Source organism: Dipodomys ordii, unplaced genomic scaffold, assembly GCF_000151885.1.
Source record: "Dipodomys ordii isolate 6190 unplaced genomic scaffold, Dord_2.0 Scaffold46, whole genome shotgun sequence".
Classification (NCBI taxonomy): Eukaryota; Metazoa; Chordata; class Mammalia; order Rodentia; family Heteromyidae; genus Dipodomys; species Dipodomys ordii.
In genome coordinates this window covers 6255491-6267639 of record NW_012267262.1, presented here as the reverse complement: position 1 = coordinate 6267639, position 12149 = coordinate 6255491, and the positions used below count along the sequence as shown (strand labels likewise).

The 12149-nt window shown below is 36.9% G+C and overlaps 1 protein-coding gene across 1 annotated transcript in view; it reads right to left on the bottom strand.

Moving 5' to 3' along the window:
• The window catches only part of Bbox1 (butyrobetaine (gamma), 2-oxoglutarate dioxygenase (gamma-butyrobetaine hydroxylase) 1), a 57247-nt gene extending 46793 nt beyond the window's left edge, over positions 1-10454 (bottom strand). The window contains exon 1 of the mRNA XM_013019600.1: positions 10336-10454. The gene's annotated coding sequence lies outside the window, so the exon portion shown is untranslated. The remainder of the gene's footprint in view (positions 1-10335) is intronic.
• Positions 10455-12149: the final 1695 nt, after the last annotated feature.

Below are 12149 nucleotides of genomic sequence, written 5' to 3'. Positions count from 1 at the left end.
TTGGTACTGGCACAAGAACAGACCTCAGGACCAATGGAATAGAATTGAAAACCCAGAAATGAACCTACAGACCTATAGCCATCTAATCTTCGATAAGGAAGCTAAAAAATAGAATGGAAGAAAGATAACATATTCAGTAAATGGTGCTGGCAAAATTGATTAATCACTTGTAGAAAACTAAAGCTAGATCCTTATATATCACCCTGCACCAGAATCAACTCCAAATGGATCAAAGACCCCAGAGTCAAAGCAGACACTCTGAATACATTACAGGATGGAATAGGAGAAACCCTAGGTCTCCTTGGCTCAGGGCGAAATTTTTTGAATAGAGACCCGGAAACACAACAAATCAAAGAAAGGTTGGACAAATGGGATTGCATGAAATTGCAGAGCTTCTGCATGGCTAAGGACATAGCTAGAAAGATCAATAGAAAGCCCACAGATTGGGAGAAGATCTTCACCAGCCATACAAGGGACAAGGATCTCATATCTAAAATATACCTGGAACTCAAAAAAATTAAATCCTCCAACAACAAATCCTGAAACAACTGGCAATAAATAAGTGGGCTAAAGACTTAATGAGAAACTCTGAAGAGGAAAGAAGGATGGCCAATAGACACATGAAATATTCAACCTCCCTAGCCATAAAAGAAATGCAAATCAAAACAACATTGAGATACCATCTCACCCCAGTTAGAATGGCTATAATCAAGAACTCTAATAACAACACATGCTGGAAGGGATGTGGACAGAAGGGAACCTTACTACATTGTTGGTGGGAGTGTAAACTTGTTCAACCACTTTGGAAGGTAGTATGGAGGTTCCTCAAAAGACTCCACATAGAGCTCCCCTATTACCCAGCAATCCCACTTTTGGGCATTTACCCAAATGATCACAAACAAGACCATTCGAAAGCTACCAGCACAACTATGTTAATTACAGCATTATTTACCATAGCTAAGATATGGAACCAACCCAGATGCCCCTCAGTATTTGAATGGGTCAAGAAATTGTGGTATCATTTATAAGATTATTTCTTTGTTGCTTTGTATGTCCCTCCCCCATAGTATAACCCCTGCTTTCACAGTATTTGATGTCGGTATAATTTGTGGAGGGGAAGGGGAAAAACAAATCGTTTAAATAGGGATACATGTGGACCCATTGCAATAATGATATATACAAGTGGTTATGTCGGAAACGAACTTTACAACTTTGGGGGTGGGCGGGGAGGATTGGGTGGGGGGTGGGGGGATGGGAAGGAATGGGAAGGGGAAACAAAGGAGGAGGCATCAATGCTTAATAATAAATGTGCCTTGCCCATGTAATTGTAACCCCTCTGTACCGTATTTTCACAATAATAAAAAAAAGAAATTGTGGTATATATATTCACAATGGAATTCTATGCCTCCATCAGAAAGAATGACATTGCCCCATTTGTTAGGAAATGGAAAAAATTATATTAAGTGGTTAGCCAAAGAAACATAGGTCCCATGGTTTCCCTTATTTGCAAGAACTAGTATATGTCTGAGACAAGCAGAAATGGTCAGATAAGTTGGTATTAGGCAAAATGAACCCCAAGATAAGGACTCAAATGTTTTTTCTTTCTTGCGATTGCTTCTAATATATTTATAAGATGATTTCTTTGTTGCTTTTATGTCCCTCCTCCACGGTATAACCCCTGCTTTCACTGTATTTGATGTTGGTATAATTTGTGGAGGGGAAGGGAAAAAACAAATTGTTTAAATGGGGATACAGGTGGACACATTGCAACAATGAGATGTACAAGATGTTTTGTGGAAAAATGAACTTTATGGCTTTCCTGTATGCCAATAATGAGAAGAGTAAAGCTCTAATCAGAAAAGCAACTCCTTTTGTATTAGCCCTATAAGAAATAAAATACCTAGGAGATAACTAAAGAAGTGAAGGGTCTCTCGGATGAAAACTTTGAAAACCTGAAAAAGGAAACTAAAGCAGATCAAAGGAAGTGGAAAAACCTCCTATGCTCCTGGCTTGGGAGGATGAACATCGTGAAAATGACAATACTGCCAAAGGCTCTCTACAAATTCAATGCAATACCCATCAATATCCCAACCTCTTTATTAAATGAAATAGAAGAAGGAATAAAAAATTCATATGGTACAATAACAAAAACAATCCTTAGCAGAAAAAACAGTGTTGGAGGAATATAAATACCAACTTCAAACTCTACTACAAAGCATCATAATCAAAAAAGCTTGGTACTGGCACAAGAACAGACCTGAAGACTAACGGAATAGAACTGAAGACCCAGAAATGAATCCACAGACCTATAGCCACCTAAGTTTCCAATAAGGTATCCAAAAATATAGAATGGAAGAAGGACAGCCTCTTCAGTAAATGGTGCTGGCAAAATCGGTTAACCAGCTGTAGAAAACTAAAATTAGATCCTTATATATCAACCTGCACCAAAATCAACTCCAAATGGATCAGTGACCTCGATTTCAAAGCAGACAACCTGAAAACGTTACAGGAAGGAATAGGAGAAACTCTAGGGCTCCTTGGCACAGGCTGAAATTTTCTTAATAATGACTTAATAACAACAAGTTAAAGAAAGGTTGGACAAATGGGATTGCATGAAACTGCAGAGTTTCTGCATGGCAAAGGACATACCTAGTAAGATCAATAGAAAGCCCATGGGTTTGGAGAAGATCTTCACTAGCTATACAACAGACAAGTGCCTCATATCTAAAATATACTTGGAAATCAAAAAATAAATCCCTCAAAAACAAATCCTCAAAGAAACAACTGCCTAAAAACTTAAAGAGAGAGTTCTCTGAAGAGGAAATAAGAATGGCCAATAGACACATGAAGAAATGCTAAACTTCTCTAGCCATAAAAGAAATGCAAATCAAAACAACATTGAAATACCACCTCACCCCAGTTAGAATGGCTACAATTAAGAAATCTAATAACAACAAATGTGGGATGGGATGTGGCCAAAAGGGAACCTTACTGCACTGTTGGTGGGAGTGTAAACTTGTTCAACCATTCTGAGAAGTATGGAGGTTCCTCCATCTCCCCTAAGACCCAGCAATCTCACTTCTGAGCATTTGCCCCCAGATGATCACAATCAAGGCCATGCTAAAGCTACCAGCACAACTGTGGTGAATATTAGCTAAGATTCATCATCGCTAAGATATGGAATCAATCCAGATGCAGATGCCCCCTCAGTAGATGAATGGATCAAGAAAATGTGAGAGGGGCTGGGAAGGTGGCTCAGTGGTAGAGCGCTTGCCTTGCATGCATGAGGCCCTGGGTTCGATTCCTCAGCACCACATAAGCAAAAACAAAAAAGCCAGAAGTGCGCTGTGGCTCAAGTGGTAGAGCGCTATCCTTGAGCTGAAGAGCTGAGGGACAGTGCCCAGGCCCAGAGTTCAGGTCCCACAACTGGACCAAAAAAAAAAAAAAGAAAATGTGAGATATCTATATCTATATCTATATATATGTAGATATATATATATCTATATATATAGTGGAATTCTATGCTTCAATCATAAAGAATGATACTGTCCCATTTGCCTACTTGTTAGCAAATGGAAAGATACAGAAAAATTAATAATAAGTGAAGTAAGCCAGACCCAAAGAAATATTGGTCAGTCCCATGGTTCCCCTCAGTTGTAATAATTAGTATATATCTAGGATAATTTTATCAGATGAGCAGAATAGCTCACAAGCTATGTACCTATGACCATATAAGATGACGCTAAGTGAAATGAACCCCAAGATATGGACACAAGAGGTTTTTCTCTGTTGTTGTTGCTTTTAATATACTATGTGATTTTTTTGTTTCCTTTGTATGTTCTTCCCCCTATGTATATCCCCTGTTGTCACTGTACTTGATTTTGTTTCGCTGTTCCTTGTATATACAGTTGTCTAATTTGGGGAGGGGAAGGGGAATAACAAAACGCTGAAGCAAGGACACAGGATGACCCATTGCAACAATGATTCCCACAAGACAGTATATTGAAAATAAACTTTACAACTCCAGTGGGGAGGGGGGCAGTGAAGAAGTTGAGGGAGGGAATGGATAGTGGGAGAACAACAAGGAAGAGGTAACAACGCTCAAGAAGAAATGTATTCTTTGCCTTACTCAGGTAACTGTAATCCTTCTGTACATCTTTATATAAAATTATTTTTAAATAATACTGAGGTTTTCTCCCACAGTACAAATGAAAATCAGCACAAAATAGACTAAAGACATACACACAAAGCCAGAAATTATAAAACTCTTGGGGGGGGTGAGGAAGGTAAGATGGGAAGGGATGGTAAGGAGAAACAAAGGAGGAGACCACAATGCTTGATAAGAAATGTACTCATTACCTTGTCCATGTAATTGTAACCCCTCTGTACGGTATTTTCACACACAAAAGAAATCCTATTAAAAGCAGGGTAAATGATCCTCTATCTATCTATCTATCTATCTATCTATCTATCTATCTATCTATCTATCTATCTATCTGTCTGTCTGTCTGTCTGTCTATCTATCTGTCTGTCTGTCTGTCTGTCTGTCTGTCGTCTGTCTGTCTGTCTGTCTAGATATATATGTATTTATATGTATATCTATATATACATACATATGGAACTTAAAAACTCAATAGAAAGGGAAATTGGAACAGGACATAAGTAGACATTTTCTCAAAGAAAGGTTTTCTACAGGTCTGTAAGAAATGATCAGTTATCATCAGAGAAACCCAAACTAAAACCACTATGAGACACCAGCTCACAAATGTTATGGGGTTTTAAAAAATCATTAAGGGCTGTTGAAGATGGAAAATAGGAAACACTTGTATGTTTTAGGGGGAGAATGTTAACTGAGATAGAATTTATAGAAAACTGTATGGAGCCTTCTCTAAAATTTAAGAACAGAACTATCACTGCTTACTGCTTGGTACTCAAAGGAAATGAAATCAATGTGTTCCATATTTATTGCAACTTCATTTACAAGCATGACACAGAATCAACTTAAGTGTCCACAGATCATAGATAGATAAAGAAAATGTGAGATGCTAGGTGCTGGTAGCTCACACCTGTAATCCTATCTACTTAAGAGGCTGAGATCTGAGTATCAGGGTTTAAAGCCAGCCAGGGCAGTAAAGTGCATGAGAGTCTATCTCCAATTAACTACCAGAAAGCCACAAATAATGCTATGGCTTGAGGTGGTAGAGCACTAGCCTTGAGTGTAAAAGCTCAGGGACAGCACTCAGGCACTGAGTGACTGACAAAAACAAAAAAACAAAAAACAAAATGTGAGATACTCATAAACACAAATATACACATGCCAATACATGATAGAATCTTACTTAGACATAGAAAAGAAGGTGATTCTGTCATTTTAACAACGTAGGTAAATCTGGAAAGTGTTGAACTGAGTGAAATGGAACAGACACAAACAGACAAGTACTTTGAGCTCACTTAGAACTCCAAAAAAGTTGACCTAGTAGGAAAAGAGAATAGAATGGTGATTGCTAGTGTAGGAAACAGGAAAATGGGGAGATACTATCATAGGATGCAATATTTAAGTTTTGCAGGATGAGTAAAATCTGGAGATCTAATACGGCATGATAATGATGGTTAATTCTGGACTGAATACTAGAAATATTATTAGATTGTAAGTGTTGTCACTACATATACACAAAATGATGACTATGTGATGTGGTAGGCATTAAGTCTTATGATTGTGACAACAAATCCACAATTGATATATATATCAAGACGTCACATTGATTGTCACAAATATGTACTTTTTTATTTAATTAATATTTCTTGTTTAACTTTTAGTGACTGAGAATGATAAAATTAAAGAATATCAGTTTTAATAACATTAGATATCATAGTAGCAATTCCAACAATAGTAAAATAGTATTCTAGAATCAATACTAGAATGTAATTATATTTGTAATTATTAATAATTACAATTATATTATTCATTGATTATATTAATTATTACATTACATTATAATACCACATAACATACAAATAGTATCTATTAATAATTATAATTATAGTTATTAACAATTGCTAGTAGTATTAATTCTACTATGATAAGTACTAGTAATAAGTAATAGTAGAATTAATAATAGTTATTAATAGGACTAATTGTTGAATTAAAAGTAAAATAACTAAATAAAAATTAAATAATTAATAATAAAATAATAATCATAGAATTAATAGCTTGTATATACTGAATGATTTCTTTATGCCATTCCCTTCATTTTTAATCATCAAGGATCCATGTGCATTGACATACAATTGTTTTTCAATTATATATTCATTACTACATTTGGTTATTTTGAGTTGAAGGGATTTCTATGAATCTTGAAATTTGAAACATCAGTCCTTAATAGAGCCATCATTTGAGGGATGCATTATGCACCATGATGAACATAATCCTATAAAGACCTGATCACTCAGATGCACCAACACAAACACAAATCACATTCTATAGTATTCCAGACTGCTCAGAGATCTTTTTCTGTTTCTCTTTAAGTTCTTTTGCCTAACGCTTAGAAAAAAACACATTTCTAGTCACCAGGATACCTAAAGACTTGTCCCCCACCTTCCTAACCAAATAGGAAGTCATGATGGTGCTGATCAGAGGCTGCTGTAGTCAGGAGGAGTGTGGGTCGGAATGGGAAAGACTTGGATGTTGCTGATATTGAATTATTTGGATATCTATGTTGGAACTTGGCAGGTAATTTCTAAGACTTCAGAATCTTTCTTTGAATTTTATGACAAATATGAATGGTGATCAAAACAAATATATGAGAAATAGGGAAATCGTTTTCTACAACTTTTTTTGGCTTATTTAAACTTTACTGGGGCAAATATTATGAAAATATAAAAAGATAAAAAGTTTTTCGACGTAACGACTTGTACATCTCATTGTTGCAATGGGTCCACCTGTATCCCTATTTAAATGATTTGTTTTTTCCCTTCCCCTCCACAAATTATACCAACATCAAATACAATGAAAGCAGTGCTTATACCATGGGGGAGGGACATACAAAGCAGCAAAGAACTCATCTTATAAATATGTTAGAAACAATCGCAAGAAAGAAAAAACATTTAAGTCTTTATCTTGGGGTTCATTTCACCTAACACCAACTTATCAACCTTTTCTGCTTGTCTCAGACATATACTAGTTCTTGCAAATAAGGGAAACCATGGGACCTATGTTTCTTTGGGCCTGGCTTACTTCACTTAATATCATTTTTTCCAAGTCTTTCCATAGGAAGGGATGGGAAGGGGAAACAAAGGAGGAGGCAATAATGCTTGATAAGAAATGTACTCATTATCTTGCCCATATAATTGTAACCCTCTGTATGGTATTTTCACAATAAAATTTTTTTTACAAAAAGATAAAAAGTTAAGGATCATCAGTATTTAAAAGCAAATTGACTCTGAATATCCGTAGGCTTGCACATTACTGTAATTAGTTGCAAATTGTTTCTAACCTGATTTAGGATTGAATGGGAACACGATGGCAATTTAATAAGTTGGCAAGTTACTGTGATTTTTTTTAATTCCCCCTGTGGAAAAGAAAAAAAGTAGGGAATCATGGATATATGTGACAATTTTTTTGATAAGATTTCTTTGATAAGCTAAATAACTCATAAAATATGTATAACTAATTTTGCTTCTTACTAAAACTATTATTTAGTTTATGAAACCAAATGGTAGTTTTGGTGAGGAGGAGTAGTTTTGCCTGTCATATAAAAACAGCTCTTAGAATTTGGCAGCTTCATATCTGATTGGATGGTTGTCTTTGAAACTTTAAAATGTGTGTGTGTGTGTATGAGAGAGAGATAGAGAGTGATAGAGAGAGAGAGAGAGAGAAAGTTGTGTTTGCTTTCCTTCCCTATCACTAACCGTAAGTTTCCTCTTTAGGGCTGTAGGTTTTATGTGGGATTTCTGTTTGGTATAACTAAATTCTGTTAGAGATTATCCTGTTTGGGGGATGGTTGTGGGTTTTGTCTTCTTTTATTTTTGTCATCCAACTTTTCCAATCCTGTTTGGAGAATCATGAGAGTAGCTCTGAAAGTTATTTTGTGCATTGTTCTTGGAAATAAAAGTAATGCAGAAACAGAATTCTTAAAGCCAGAAAGAAGCAATCTCTGTTATTATTGATTTCAGTACCTTTACCAGATAATCAGGGGAGAAAAACCCAGCTCAGCAATGTTCAGTGCAATTCGTACAGACCTACTTTGATTGTTAGTGAGCAGGATTGCCTCAAACCTAGGTTTATCAGCCTAGTGAACACACAAAGAAGGGGAACATTTCCTAGCTCTAATGAAAGAGTACATGAAAATTTCTCAAATATTATTTGGAACCAATTTAAATTATAGGTTTGGGAAATGATTTACAAGAAATTGTTGTAGGAAGTTCATGGTTTCTCTGCACAAAATTAAAATTGTGGAATAATAGCATGTGTGTGAAAAGGTAGAGTCATCTACTAGATTACTAATTAACCAAAGTAAAAGACTGTTATTTCTTTGGCGTTTTTCATAATGAAAAACAAGAATATAATAAACCCTTCAAGTGTTAGTGTCTATCAATTTCCATCTTTTCTTCCTCAGAGTAAGTTGTCAGTCCTGCTATCAGTCATATGATTGGCAACCAAATGCTACTAGTAGGTAGTAGGATCAGAAATGATTAAAATGAACATATAGCATTTGTGTGTGAATGTTAGTGTGTGTGTGTGTGTGTGTGTGTGTGTGTGAATGACAGAGGTTTGAACATAAAAAGATTTATTCAGCAGTTACTATGTTCTTAAATACTCAGTTGAGGTTTTCTCTACAACAACCCCATTTAATGTTCTAGAAAACTCTCTGAGGGTTAGCACTATTACCTCTATCTTAGAGGTGATCTTGACCTTGGAGAGGTAAACTTGGGCTTGACTTGACAGCAGAGGAAATAAGAATTTTCATATACTCTTCATGATGCAAATATTATGGTTGAATAATTTCCAGAATATAATTTTAACATAGCAAAATGGAGCCATTAAAATCAGAGCTCAAACTCAAAGACCTTTAGTTATTAGTTAACTTTACCCTCTGACATTTCAGCTCCAGAGGGAGAAGGCAGGAAGAACTAGTTTTCCAGACATTAAGCCATAAAGGCTAAAAAATATTACTATCTGGAATCTTTGACTCTCATTTCTTGCTTTAGGGGCAGGAAATGTTTCTCTTTTCGTATTTCTCCCTCCTTTAACCCTGCTACCATAAATAAACCTTTGCAAAAAATATTACTATTCTTTTAAACTGAACTAATCTTTAAACCATAAAACTCAAATAATATCCACTTGGAAAGGTAGACGTTTACCAGGCTATATTTATGGTGCCTAAATTTTAATATCGTTGGAATGCATACCTGTTCTAACCCATGGAATGGTCTTGTTTTGAAGGCTTTTAATTTTATACTTAGCTTTAACTTGATTTAGTAAGTGGCTGGGGTACATAATTACTTCTCTTACGTAAATAGTGCACTTACAAAATCACTAGCAAAACCAGTTCACCTCTTGAGGTTCATCATCTTGCCTCACATCTGATTTAAAGTATCAGATTTCATGACAAAACTTTCTTTATATATTATAAAAGAGAAAATGTTAGTTTTGCTCTGGTGGAATTACCAACTTCAAATAGGAACTCAAACTGATACCAGGAAAGTTACTGGGCACTTTCTAAATTTGTTTGATCATGACAAATAGTGAAGCTTATAATCAATTTTTTTAAAAAAAGCCTGAGCTTTGTAAGGAGAGCAAAATTAAAGTATGCATAATAGTTTTAATTGACTTGAACTTTAAAGGTGAATGTTGTACTTGGCTTTTGAGACTGACCAATGGGCCAGGGAATAAGAGGCAGTCACCTTTCTTTGAGTTGGGTTGTGCATCATTCAGACAACATTAAAAAAAAAAAAAACATCTTGCCAGAACACTCTTCTCATACCCAGTTTGCATTTTAGACAGTGTTCTCTCTGTCTCTTCAATATATTTTCTGGATCTGTTTAGGGACTGCAAAGTAATTTGACAACCAGACTAAGCCTAACATAATTGGAAGAGGGAAGCTGCCAAAAAGCAATCAGATCCACTACATTCCGAAATCAAGTCTATTCCAGATGCCTGGTGGACTCTCCCCATCGCAGCCCCAGGCTGTGAGCTCTATGTGACTGGAGTTCCAATTGGATGTCCTCCCCACCCCACCCCCAACTCACAGACCTGAATCCACAGGGAAGAGAAAGGCGAACTCAGTCACACCTGTTCTCAGCTATGAGTCCACCAGTAAGCCACACAAAACTTACCAAATAAAGAAAAGGTCAGCTTTGGTCCTAGATGACTTTTGGAAGAACGGAGCCTTTTGGTGCCTGTCACATTCCTGGACTGATCTGCCTCTAGCTCCCAGCTTGCTGTTAGGACTTTTCTTTAGAAGCTTTTGTGCTCCTGGCAGTTCTGTCTTGGCCCTGCCCCCAGACACAACTGAGGTTTGCAAATGAGGAAGGATGTCTCAATCTGAAGGTGCAGCCGTTTCTGAAAGGCACTTGGAGGTTTAAAAAAAGAAAAGAAAAGAAAGTTAAACGATTTTACAACCAGGAGGTGAAGCAGCTATCAAGACAAAGTACTTTCACCACACTAAAACCATAAACCCCTCCCCAACAAATGCAAGTAGACCATTGGCTCTGTTTAGAAGGAAGAACATTTCTCACCTATCAGTCTTTTGCCCCTGGGCCAGCAGCAGAAGCAAGAGTAAGTGAACAAGCGCTTCCACCTCTTTCTCACTGCTCACTGAGACAGCTCTTTGATTGCAAAACTCACTTGGAGAAGAAACATTGAGGCATGCAAGGAGGCGTCACCTACCTCTCACCTGAGCAGAGAGGTGGCATCTGGTTGTTCATAGATGGTTACAACACAAACCTCTTTGAAGAGAACAGATTAGTTGTAGAATGGCTGGGATTAGTTTTTCTTAGACTCATGCCATCTTTTCCTTTGCAGTTTTGGTTGGATTAAAAATCAGTTGCCAGAGAGCCCAGGCACCCCAAAGATACTTGTTTGCTCTGTGATTGGACTCACAACACACAGCCCTTAGGGAGACAAAAGGGAAAGGCCAGGGTGGGCAACATGCCAGGGATCCAGAACTTGGCTGCAAGACATTTACTAGGGGAGTGCCCAGTGCAGACAGAGGGCTTGTTGGATAGAGCCCAAGATCCAGTTCTTAACAAGGTCACTATTATATTAAAAGACAGTCTCCAGGTGTCAAGAAATTCCAAGAAACTGATCACTAGCCCTCTATCCTCTCTCACTGGCCCCACCCTGGTCAAGAAGACACACAAAACAGCCTCATGTACTGCTCGTTGCTTCTTGCCCAAAGGACTCCAGTGGCTGTGAGACTCAAAGGGAAATGAAAGCGCTAACTCAACAGGGAGAAAAGGCAGTTTCAACTCTGCAGTGAACTCTTTCATGATTTCTTACACTCTTCTTCCCAGAATTGTGATGTCCCCCTCCTTAATAATGTTCTTTCTGTCAGTTTATTTCAAGGTAAAGTTACCTGGGTCTCTGCATCTGTGGTCACCTCCTCCGCATTCCTTCTCCCACCGTCTCTCGATCAAATTACTGACACCCAGCATCCAGGAAAAACAACAGCAGGTTTAGTTTCCCATGTGTGGGAGGGGCGTGTGCATGAGAGACACATCATAAATGTGGCTAACATATTATACCTCCATCAACTGAAGTTACAAGTACACCAGAAGTAATCAGTTAATTATACTTAATAATGCATGATGTGACATAGTAGAAATGTGCACAGTTATTTTTTTCTTTAAGTTCTCCTTATGTTCTACTAACAATTATTGTCCTGTACATTTTTGTTCTGGCATTTGTATGTCTGTTTTCTAATAGAATGAGCAAATGGAGAAAAACAATAAATATATCTATCAATATTTAAGATGTGAAAAAATGCAAATAAAGAATTAAACCCTACTAACAAATAGACACACAAACAAAAACAAACAGGAGAATGAAATTCTGGTCTTCACTAAAAGAGGAGTGTCAAGTGAACAGGGAGTGTAGATTTCCTTTCAACACACTGATTTCATATTTTTTGCATCACTATAACTAAGAG